The sequence below is a fragment of the Sus scrofa genome, chromosome 15 (assembly GCF_000003025.6).
Source record: "Sus scrofa isolate TJ Tabasco breed Duroc chromosome 15, Sscrofa11.1, whole genome shotgun sequence".
Classification (NCBI taxonomy): domain Eukaryota; kingdom Metazoa; phylum Chordata; class Mammalia; order Artiodactyla; family Suidae; genus Sus; species Sus scrofa.
The window spans coordinates 2,832,997-2,844,183 of NC_010457.5; positions in this window are offsets into that span (position 1 = coordinate 2,832,997).

Here is an 11,187-nt window from a genome sequence, read left to right on the forward strand (position 1 = left end):
TCCAACCTGCATCCTCTCAGACACGATGTCAGGTTCTTACCCCACTGAGTCACCACAGGCACTTCTCACTCACCTCATCATGATGGCTGCCTCTGTCAGTTGCTTGTGTGATTCCCTCCAATTGTAAAAGTGTTGTGCGCTGCCTCCCTTCCACTGTGAAAACAACCAGCCTGTGCTTGATGCCTGATGAGAGGACGCCATCTCTAAAGAAAGGTACTGACTGTGGGGCTCAGACTTCAGTAAGGAAAGGAGACAAAGTGCATGGAGTTTATCAAGTTTAATTTTTCAAATGTAACCATTGTCATATTAGCATGTAAATCTTAAATGATAAAGTTTATTTCTAAGCATACGATTTATTTCAAAAGAGGTTTTTTTTTTAATGATACAAACATGGGCAAAATGTTGCTTTCACCAATTTACAACTATGGGGAATTTAATTCTAGGAAAATAATATTACTATTTCCAACTAAAAGTCTGTATTGATGAACTGCATATACTTTCAAAGTTACAATGCAATAGTTATACAGAACATAATATATACTTGTCAGATTGTTGCGTAAGAGTTAGCAAAACTGTTTTGAGAAATGTGGCTTAAGGAAGCTTCAAACTGAGTTTGAAGATTAGTCTCTTCAGTACAATATTTCTTTCGCCACAGACGTGAAAGAACCCAAGCATTCTGTGAATATAGAGAAAGTCCCACATTTCTTGGTGTGTTCTGGACCTGAAATACATTTAGATGGTAGAAGGTAACTGGGAAGGAACTCACTTCAGTGCTCAGCAGGTAAAGTCTGAAGAGCCTCCCTGCAACCACCGGCCTCGGCGTAGTTCAGTGGAGGATCCCTCAGAGGGGATGGATGCGACCTGGCAGCTTGGGAGGCCTGAGTGGCGGGGATGGAGAGGTCGGCTCTAATACCCAGGCCCACTGCTGGGGAAGGGGCCATCAGGGCTTGGCGCTTGGTGCTCCTGGTTGGGAAAGGCCCCTTGTAGTGTGGGGGTTCTCAGGACCTCTTCCAGGGCCTGGAGCTCCTTGAACATCTCCACCATCTCCTGTTCTTGTTTGGTCTGCTTGACTCTCTCGTTCTCCAGGTCTTGGGCCAGAGAATCGAGTTCCTCCATCAAAATCAGGTTGATCCTCAGCATCTCTCTGTGGGTGTTAGTGAGGCCAGGTACATTGAATGACTCTGTCTCTAGCCTGGCATTCTCTAAGGATGCCTCCACCTCGGCATGCTCCTTTTGAGCAGCATGAATCTTGTCAATGAGTTGGCATTTCTCCTCAATCTGTGCAGCCAGTGTTTTTGCCAGCTGCTGTTCACGTCGCAGGTAAAGTCGACTTCGAACAGACTGAAGCAGTCGCAATGTAAAGAAGAGACCTACCACGAAGGGGATGATAACAGACCTGCACGCCACTGTCTCCCACTGGAGGTTCTGGATGGTGAACCAGGAACCAAAGCCGCTGGGCAGCAGCAACACCAGCCCCTCCCTCAGCTTCCCAAGGATCAGCCCGAAGCCAAGCTCCACAGAGGACGGCAGCCCCTCCATGGCACGGATCCAGCAAGGGGCTCTGCTCAGTTACCATGGATCCACCAGGCACAACGAACCCCAACATTCCACCTGGAACCCCGCCAGCAACTGTCATCCTGGATTGGTCAGTTATCTGCTCAGTGTTGGGGGAGGGTGGCAGGGGAGAGATAGTAAGTAAAATGTGATTCTCCCCCTCCAAAAAAAAAAAAAAGTACCTTATTCTGAATTCTAAAGTGTTATTTATTTATTTATTTATTTTTGGCTTGGTTTGAGTTTTATTCCATTTAAGTATTTAAAGTGTATTATAAAACATAAAAACATTTACATTATACCAATAAATCCTATATAGTCATAGGATGTAATTTTTATTACATAAAATTATACGTAGTCATAGGATGGAAGTATGTGGCTGCTTTTGTTCAACACTGAGATTTAATCCATGTTGTTGCCTCTAGTGATACCCATTTATTCTGTAGTGGAGGAAGAATTTTCCCTCTACCCTTCTGAGCTCTTAGCTGAGATTCCTGTGATAAAAGGCTAATAGGAGAAAACAATTGTATTAACATATGTACCTCGGATATATATGGGTGGTACCAGGGAAAAAAGTAGTAACTCCCTCAGGTGGCTGAGATTTCAGAATTAAAAGCCCATCTTAATAAGGAAAGGAGAGGAGGATATAGGCCTCTTAGGGGGGAGTAAATTGTTTTTAGGAGGGGGAATGGGCCTTTGAAGAGTAGATGGGAGGTATGAGAGTTTGTCACAAAATTTGTTTCAATTTCTGGTCTCTCCTGTAGTAAGAGCCAATCTTGAAGAATAGATGGGAGGTAGGAGAGTTTGTGACAAAGTTTGTTTCCACTTCTGATCTCTCCTGTACTAAGAGCCAATCTTCCCTGGTTGATGACACTCCCGGTGGGGGGTGGGGAGTTATAACAAGTGAGTTGTCTTTGGAAACTCTGCCTTTAGGCAGGTAGGGGAGTTTGGAGAAAGCCTCTTCCTGCCTTTGCTGTTTTGCCAGTGCCAACAGCTCAAGATACTCAGCATACGAGATTGGCATGCTTTGGGGGTGGCAGGCCCTAAACTCCTAGGGTCCTAGTTTGGTGTGTCACATTCTGCCACTCTTCAGTTCCAGCTGCTGTAAGATATTCCAGTGTACCCTTGCTATTTTATTAGTAAAATGCTACTGTCCTCCGTAGAGTTATATCATATGATATTTGTCTCTTTCTTTCTGACTTACTTCCCTTAGTATGAGAGACTCTAGTTCCGTCCTTGTTGCTGCAAATGGCATTATTTGGATCTTTTTTTGTGGCTGAACAGTATACCATTGTGTATAGGAAGCACATCTTCTTAATCCATACATCTGTCGATGGACTTTTAGGTTGTATTGGCTATTATGAATAGTGCTGCAGTGAACATAGGGGTGTTGCCAAAGCAGTCCTTAGGAACAAATACCAAGCAGGAGGCATAACTCTCCCAGACCTCAGACAATGTTACACAGCTACAGTAACCAAGACAGTGTGATATTGGTACAAAAACAGACATACGGACCAATGGAACAGAACAGAGAACCCAAAAATAAACCCAGACCCCCTTGGTCAATTAATCTTTGACAAAGGAGGCAAGAACATCAAATGGGGAAAAGATAGTGTCTTCAACAAGTGGTGCTGGGAAAACTGGACAGCTGCATGTAAATCAGTGAAGCTACAACACACCCTCGCACCCTGCACAAAAATAAACTCAAAATGCCTCAGAGACTTAAACAAAAGACAAGACACCATAAAACTCCTAGAAGAGAACATAGGCAAAACATTCTCTGACATCAGCCTTACAAATGTTTTCTGAGGTCAGTCTCCCAATGCAATAGAAGTAAAAACGAAAATGAACCAATGGGACCTACTCAAACTGACAAGCTTTTGCACAGCAAAGGAAACCAGGAGAAAACCAAAAAGACAATCTCTGGAATGGGAGAACATAGTTTCAAATGATGCAGTCCACAAGGGCTTAATCTCTAAAGTATACAAACAACTTATAAAGCTCAACAGCAAACAAACAAACCAACAACACAGTTGAAAAATGGGCAAAAGACCTGAATAGACATTTCTCTGAAGAAGACATACCAGTGGCCTACAGGTACATGAAAAATTGCTCAACATCACTGATTATTAAAGCAATGCAAATTGAAACCACCATGAGTTACACTTCACAGCAGTCGGAATGGCCATCATTAACAAGCCAACAAATAACAAATGCTGGAGAGGGTGTGGAGAAAAGGGAACCCTCCTGCACTGTTGGTGGGAAAGTAAATGGGTACAACCACTATGGAAAATAGTATGGAGGTACCTCAGAAAACTACAGAACTACCGTATGACCCAGAAATCCCACCTCTGGGCATATATCCAGACAAAACTTTCATTGAAAAAGATACATGCACCGCTATGTTCGTTGTACCATATTTTAGATTTCACAAGTAAGTGATATCACAGGGGACTTGTTTTTCTCTTTCTGACTTACTTCATTGAGTGTGATAATCTCTAGTTGCATCCATGTTGCTCAGAATGGCATTATTTTCTTCTTTTTTATGGCTGGTTCATATTCTCTTCTATGTACCATATCTTCTTTATCTTTTTTATGGCTGGTTCATATTCTCTTCTATATATGTACCATATCTTCTTTATCCATTCATCTGTGGATGGACATGTAGGTTGTTTCCACGTCTTGGCTATTGTGAGCAGTGCTGCTATGGACATAGGGTGCATCTTTTCCAACTATTGTTTTGTCCAGATAGCTTCTCAGGCATGGGCTTCCTCTATCATATGATAATTCTGTTTTTAGTTTCTGCAGAACCTCCATAGTTTTCTCTATAGTTGTTGAACCCACTTACATTCCTACCAAGAGTGTAGAAGAGTTCTCTTTCCTCCACACCCACTTTAGCATCTATGGTGTGTAGACTTTTTGATGGTGTCCCTTCTGGCAGTTGTGAGGTGATGCTTCCTTTTCATTTTGCTTTGCTATGATTGGTGTGATAAAATGTTTTGCTTATGTTCTCTTCTAGGGGATTTATGGTGTAATGCCTTAATTTAAGTCTTCAAGTCATTGTGGGTTTGTGTGTGTGTGTGTGTGATGTGTGGAGTGTGCTAACTTCATGGATGTATGTGTGGCTAGTCAGCTTTCCCAACATCACTTGCTGAAGAGACTGTCTTTTGGCCATTGTATATTCTTTTCTGCATTGTTGAAGATGAACTGATCAGGTATGTGTGGATTTATTTCTTGGCTCTTGTTACATTGATGAATATGTGTGGTTTATGGCATGCTGTTTGGATTACTGTTGCTTTGTATTATTGTCTAAAGTCTGGGAGAGCTATGCCTCTAGCTTTGTTCTTTTTCCTCAGAATTGCTTTGGCAATTCTGTGTCTTTTATAATTCCATATAAATTTGAGGATTCTTTGTTCTAGTTTTGTGAAAATGGTCATGGGTAATGTGATAAGGATTGCCTTAAATCTGTAGATTGCTTTAGGTGGTATGGGCATGTTAATAAGATGAATTCTTCAGTCCAAAAAGCATGGGGTATCTTTCCATTTCTTTGAATCATTTTCAATTTCCTTTATCAATGTTTTCTAATTCTCAGCATAAGTCTTTCACCTCCTTGGTCAAATTTTTTCCTAAGAATTTCCTTTTTTGATGTGATTGGAAAAGAGATCATTTTTGTAGTTGCTCTTTTTGCTCGTTCCCTGTTAGTGTGAAGAAATGCAACAGATTTCCATAAAGTTTGTATCCTCCTACCTTGCTGAATTTATCATAGTTGTTTTTGAGTGGCGACCTTAGGATTTTCCATATGGAGTATCATGCCATCTGCATACAGTGATAATTGTACCTCTTCTCTTCCAATTTGGATACCATTTATTTATTTATTTATTTGTCTGATAGCATTGGAAGTCCTAGCGAAAGCAATGCTGAATAGAAGTGGTGAGAGGTGGGCTTCCTTGCCTGTTCCAGATTTTAGCAGGAAAGCTTTTAGCCTTTCTCCTTTGAATATTACATTGACTGTGGGTTTGTCACAAATGGCTTTTACTATGTTGAGATGTGTTCCCTCTATATCCACTTGGGTAAGAGATTTGCAACCTACACCACAGCTCACGGCAACGCCGCATCGTTAACCCACTGAGCAAGGCCAGGGACCGAACCCGCCACCTCATGGTTCCTAGTCGGATTCGTTAACCACTGCCCCACGACGGGAACTCCTCCTTCCTCATTTCTTATTTTGTTTACTTGGGTTCTCGTCTTGGTGAGTGTGGCCAGAGGTTTGTCAATTTTGTTTACCCTTTCAAAGGATGCGCTCTTGCTTTTATTGATATTTTATCTATTTTTTAATCTCTCTTTTATTTTCTCTGTTTATTATTTCCTTCCTTTTGCTGACTTTAGCTTTTGTTCTTCTTCTTCTAATTCTTTTAGGTTATAGATTAGGTTGTTGATTTGAGATTTTTTTTTTGATGGTTTTTTGAGGAAGGCCTGTATCACTCTGAAATTTCCTCTAAGGATGGTTTTTGTGGTATCCCATAGATTTTGTGTGGTTATGTTTTCATTGGCATTTGTCTCAGAGTTCTTGTTTGTTTTTTAGGGCATGTGGAAGTTCCCACGCTAGGGGTTAAATTGAATCTGAGCTGCAGCTGCCGGCCTACACCACAGCCACAGGAAGGCGGAATCCATGGCAGCACTGGATCCCCAACCCACTGAATGAGGACAGGGATCAAACCTGCATCCTCATGAATAATAGTTGGATTTGTTTCTGCTTCACCACAACTAGGAACTCCCTGTCTCAAGATATTCTGTGTTTTTTTTTTTTTTTGGGGGGGGGGTCTTTTCTAGGGCCACACCCATGGCATATGGAGGTTCCCAGGCTAGTATTCTAATCAGAGCTCTAGCCACCAGCCTATGCCAGAGCCACAGCAATGCTGGATCCGAACTGTGCCTGCAACCTACACCACAGCTCATGGCAATGCCGGATCCTTAGCCCACTGAGTGAGTGAGGCCAGGGATTGAACCCGCAACCTCATGGTTCCTAGTCGGATTTGTTAACCACTGAGCCACGATGGGAACTCCTCAAGATATTCTTTAATTTCCTTTTGGATTTCCTTGTTGACCCATTGGTTTTTCAGTAGCAAGTTGTTTAGTCCCCACGTAGCTAGTTTTTTCTTATATTTCTTCCTGTAGTCGATTTATAGTTTCATGCCACTGTGGTCAAAAAAGATGCTTGAAATAATTCTACCCTCTTAAATTTGTTGAGGTTAAGTTTTTGCCCCGGTATGTGGTCAATCCTAGATAATGTTTGATGTGCACGTGAAAAGAATGTATATTCTACTTTTGGGGGGAGGTAATGTCCTAAGAATATGTTAATTAAGTTTAACCTTTCTATTGTGTCATTTAGGATCACTAATGCCTTATTGATTTTATCTCTAGGGATTTGTCCATTAATGTCAGTGGGGTGTTAACGTTCTCCTAGTATTATCGTATTTCCATCCATTTCTCCTTTTACATCTGTTAGTATTTGTCGTACATATTTGGGTGCTCCTCTATTAGGGGTATATAAATTGATGAGTGTCAATATCCTCTTCCTGAATTGATCCTCTTATCATTAGTGTCCTTCTTTGTCTTTCTTTATGGCCTTTGTTTTAAAGTCTATTCTATCTGACATGAGTATTGCGACTCCCACATTCCTGTCTTTTCCATTCACATGAAGTATCTTTTACCATACCCACACTTTCAATTTACATGCGTCCTTTGCCCTAATGTGAGTCTTTTGTAAGCAGCATATTGTAGGCTCTTGTTTTTCATCCAGGCTGCCACGCTGCATCTTTTGATTTGAGCATTCTGTCCGTTGACATCTAAGGTAATTCTTGATAAGTATGTATTTATTACCATTTTAAACCTGTTTTCCAGTTGCCTCTTTGTTTCTCCTTTATTTTTTTTTCTTGTTGTGGTTGGATGACTTATTTTCTGCTTGTGTCCTCTTCTTTTTGCTTTACGTGAATCTATTGTTTGTTTTTGATCTGTGGTTGCCCTGTTGTTTAAGTATGTATCCTCTTCCTATATGTTTGCTTTAAATATGTTTGCTTTAACCTAGTAGTCATATAGCCTTAATACATTTTTTGAAAAGTCTACATTTTCTGACTCTCCTCCCTCACATTTTATGATTTAATGACCTTTTTTGCATCCTCATGTTTATCCTGTTACTGTTCCTCCTTCTATCTTCTTCTTTCCTCTTTAGAGGGGATCTTTCAGTATTTCTTTTAGGGCAGTTTTAGTATTGCTCTACTCTTTTTAGTTTTGTTTGTCTGAGAAATTCTTTATTTCTCCTATTTTAAATGATAATCCTGCTGAGTTAGAGGAATCTAAATTTCAGATCTTTCTCTTTTAGAACTTTTAATAATATATCTTGCTGCTCCCTTCTGGCTTGTAGCTCCCCATGCAGAAATCACCTGATAGCCTTATGGGGGTTTCTTGTAATTAACTCTTTGTTTTTCTCTGCTGTCTTTAGAATCCTCTCTTTAACTTCTGCCATTTTTATTATACTATTTCTTTATGTAGGTCTTTTGGGGTTCATCTTGTTTGGGATCCTCTGTGCTTTCCATGCATAGATACCTGCTTCCACCTGTAGACTTGGAAAGTTTTCAACCCTAATTTTTTCAACTATTATTTCCATCTTATTTTCTCTTTTTTCTTCTGGAATCCCTCATGTGCATAGATATGACATGTTCCATAGAGCTCTTATATTTCATTTTGTTCCATTTTGCTTTCTATCTGCTGTCCTGAGTGGGTTATTTCCATTATTCCATCTTCCAAGTCACTTATTCATTCCTCTGCATTATTCATGCTGGTCTTCAATGCCTTTATCTCAGCTTTTGTTTTGGAAAATAAATTTTCTAATTTTTCGTGGCTCTTCCTCATATTTTCTAATTCCTTTTTACAGTAATCTGCATTTCTTTGATAGCCTTTTTTCATTCCTTCAGTGTTTTCATTACCTCCTTTTGAACTCCATGTCCGTCAGTCTGCAGAGGTCTGTTTCATTGTTTGCTCCTTCAGGGGACTGCTTCTGTTTGTTTTTCTGTTTGAAAAAGAAAACAGTTCCTCTGCTTCTTCATTTGGCTTATATTTTTCTTACTCTGTTTAGGGGAAACAGTTATCTACTCTAGGCTTTGAGACTGCAATATGTCTGTAGTGAGACATACTGATATGTAGGAGCATCCCTGGTAGCTTGTGTGTTTACCATGTTTTCAGCGTAAGGGCTGCTTTTGGTTTGGATGCTTGCTGTCCCTTTCCTCAGTTTATGCAGACCACTGTCCCCTTGATAGGGGACATGCAGGCGCACAGCCTCTGCTCACTCCAAGAAAGGTGAGATGGGCAAGTGGCACCCAGTGGTGGGGCCCCCAGCAGAAGCAGCAGCAATGCGGCATGTGTGCTCCCAGGAAGATGGGGGTGATGAGTGGCAGCTGGTCACAGGGCTCTTGTCAGTAGCAATGATGGTGGCATTGGGCTGTGCACCTTCCCAGGGAGGCGGTGTGTGGTGACTGGTTGTGAGACTCTTGGCAGTGCTGAGCCAAGCCCGCTTCTGGACCCTGAGATGGCTTGTGTGGCTTGTGCCAACCCCTGTACCCCATGCAGGTGCTGCCTGGTAGCCTGCATGCAAAAAGAAGTTTCTAGGCAGTCCTGCTCCCCTCCTCTTGTGCTTGCCAATAACCATAGCTGGCTTCTCTGGCAGGCCCAGGCCTCCTCTTGTATTCTCTTGACTGTGGTGCACCAAACCCTAGCACTCTCAGGCTGGTTACATGCAGCCAACACTAGTGTTCTCCCCAGGTCTGGCCTCCAAAGCCCAAGCCTCAGTATCTGGGACCTGCCCGCCCCAGTGCTTGAGCATCTCAGGCTGGGATGTGCTAGGTGGTGGCACTGACCTTCTGTGTGGACCTCTCTCTGCTTTTCTCTTCTCAGACCAGCTGCTGCACTTTTCTGCAGGGTTCTGGAGCTCCCCTTCTCTGCTAGCTGATCTCCCCACCAGTCAGGGCACCTCCCAGTATGCAGAAATCTTTCCTCTTTCACAGTTCCCTCCAGGGGATGCTGGTGCTGCCCTGATTCCTTTTTCTCTCTTCTTTTTTGTTTTTCCTTTTGTCCTACCCACCTATGTGGTGATTTTCTTGGCCTTTTGGAAGCCTGAGGTCTTCTCCTGTCAGCATTCAGTAGATGTGCTGTGAGAATCATTCCGCAGGTAGAGTTTCTTTTTTTATGTATTTGTGGGAGAGGGTGAACTCCATGTCCTGTTTACCTGCCGTCTTGATGTGATCCTTCAGTTCTGTTTTTGTGTTTCTAGATTGCTTTGACTAACAAGGGCTTTTGTATTTCCATACAGATTTTAAAAAATTGTTCTAGTTTTGCAAAAAATATCATCCGTAATTTGATAAGAATTGCACTGAGTCTGTAATTGCCTTGAGTAGTAGAGTCATTTTGACAATACTGATGTTTCCAATGCAAAAACATGGTATATCTTTCCATCTGTTTGTGTCATTTTTGTCTTCCTTCATCAGTGTCTTAGGAGTTTCAGAGCACAGATCTTTTGCCTCTTTAGGTAGGTTTATTCCTAGGTATTTTACTCTTTTTGGTATGATGGTAAATGGGATTGTTTCCTTAATTTCTCTTTCTGACCTTTCATGGTCAGTGTGTAGAAGTGCAACAGATTTCTGTGTCTTGATTTTGTATCCTTCAACTTTGCTGAATGCATTGAGCTCTAAAGGTTTTCTTGTAGCATCTTGAGAATTTTCTATGTAGAGTACCATGTCATTTGCAGTGACAGTTTTACTTCTTTGTCCAGTTTGGATTCCTTTGATTTTTCTTCTCTGACTGCCATGGCTAAGACTTCCAAAATCATGCTGAATAAGAGTGGAGAGAATAGACATCCTTGTCTTGTTCCTGAACTTAGAGGAAATGATATTAGCTGTGGATTGGTCACCTATGGCCTTTCCTATGTTGAAATCGGTTTCCTCTATGCCCGCTTCCTGGAGAGTTTTTATCAAAAATGGGTGTTCAATTTTCTCAAACGCCTTTTCTGTATCTGTTGAGATGATCATGTAGTTTTGATTCTTCAATTGGTTAATGTCGCATTTCTCACTGATTGACTTGTGGATATCAAAGAATGCTTGTATCTGTGGGATAAATCCCACTTAATCGTGATGTGTGATCCTTTTAATCGTGAGATTCAGTTTACTAATATCTTGAGGAATTTTGTGTCTATATTTGCCTGTGATTTTCTTTTGTTGAGGTATCTTTGTGTGGTTTTTGTGTCAGGGTGATGGTCGCCTCATGGAATGAGCTTGTGTGTATTCCTTCCTCTGCCGTTTTTGGAGTTGTTTCAGAAGGAGAGCTGTTAACTCTTCTCTCAATATTTGGTAAAATTTACCTGTTGAGAATTCCTGTTGTGGCTCAGTGGGTTCCGAAACCAACTAGTATTCCTGAGGATGTGGGTTCCCTCCCTGGCACCCTTCTCAATGGCTTAAGGATGTGGCATTTCCATGAGCTGTGTGGTGTCGGTCACAGGCATGGCTCAGATCTGGTGTTCCTGTGGTGTAGGCCAACAACTAACTGTAGCTCTGATTTGATCCCTACCCTGGGAACTTCCATATTATATGG